This window comes from Colobus angolensis, unplaced genomic scaffold (assembly GCF_000951035.1).
Source record: "Colobus angolensis palliatus isolate OR3802 unplaced genomic scaffold, Cang.pa_1.0 Scaffold254, whole genome shotgun sequence".
NCBI classification, from domain to species: domain Eukaryota; kingdom Metazoa; phylum Chordata; class Mammalia; order Primates; family Cercopithecidae; genus Colobus; species Colobus angolensis.
In genome coordinates, this window is record NW_012115755.1 from 908,733 (window position 1) to 910,309 (window position 1,577).

A 1,577-nucleotide genomic window follows, 5' to 3' on the forward strand; every position below is an offset into this window, starting at 1 on the left:
TGGTGCACTTCAAGACAAATCCAGGATGGCCAAAGAAACGTAAGTGACATTACTCATAGTTTTAAGGAAGGCAACTTCAGAACCAGCATTCATCCCACCTGGGTTGCCAAATAAGGGTGGGATACTTTTAAGGTGTTCTCATATTATACCACCAGGGGTCCTGAGTTTCCTGTATTTCAGGCAGGATGGCTGATGAGAAAGATATAATCTGAACACCCTTGTGTCTTGCTACAGTACAGTAGGCCAGAGCTTGGCTAGAATCAGCAGGAGAGGCCAAAAGAAGTAGAGGAGGCCAGGCGCCGGGGCTCAAGCCTGTAATCCCAGCACTTTGGGAGACTGCGGTGGGTGGATCACGAGGTCAGGAGATGGAGACCATCCTGGCTAACACAGTGAAGCCCTGTCTCTACTAAAAATATGAAAATATTAGCCATGCATGATGGCGGGCACTTGTAGTCCCAGCTACTTGGGAGGCTGAGGCCGGAGAATGGCGTGAATCCAGGCGGTGGAGCTTGCAGTGAGCTGAGATCCCGCCACTGCACTCCAGCCTGGGCGACAAAGTAAGACTCCATCTCAAAAAAAAAAAAAAAAAAAAAAGAAGTAGAGGGATGCAGGAGGTGTGTAGGAGGTAAAACAGGACTTGTTGAGGAAAGAGGAGAAATCAAGTGCAGTGCTCAGGTTTTTCACTTCAGCAATCGCTGGCTGCTGGAGCCATCACCATAAGACAGAACACAGACAGAAAGCAGGCTTTTGTGTGGGTGTGGGGAGCATGAAGGTGAGTTTGGCTTTAGACATATTCAACCTGAGAGGCCTATGAACTTCAGCAGATGTTTGGATGCATAAACTGGAGTTTTAAGGAGAGGGCTGGGCTGAGATAAACTCATGGCAGCCATTGGCATAAAACCAATCACTGAAACCAGGGAACAGTTGAGATTGTATAGGGAAGAGGTCCAGTGTGTAAAGGTGGCCGATGTCAGGACTCTAAGGGACATCAAGAGTTTAAGGAGTGAGTAGGGGAATAGGAGTAGGTAAGGAGACTTAAAAAAAAGTGGTGAGAGAAGTACAGCATCACAGAAACCTAGAGAAGACAGTGTTTCAGCAAGAAGGTAGTTAAACAAACTAAATGGTTGTGTATTTTGTTTCATTTTGTTTTATTGAGACAGGGTCTCACCCTATTGCCCTGCCTGGAGTGCAGTGGCACTACCATAGCTCACTGCAGCCTCCACCTCCTGGGCTCAAGGGATCCTCCTGCCTCAGCTGCCTGAGTAGCTAGGACTATAGGCATGCGCCACCACACCTGGCTAATTTGTTTTTATTTTTGTCGAGATAGGATCTTGCTATATTGCGCAGACTAGTCTCAAACTCCTGGCCTCAAGCTATTCTCCCAACTCGGCCTCCCAAAGTGCTGGGATTACAGGTGTGAGAGACCACAACCCTAAATGTTTAATAGCTTTAGATGAAGACAACTTAATGAATCCTTTCATAAGAGTGGCTTCACCCATTGGACCAGAATGTCTGAAATCTGCTGGGCATAAACTCCCTGTCCACCAGACCAGTGGTTCTCAGTGTGGTCCCCAGAC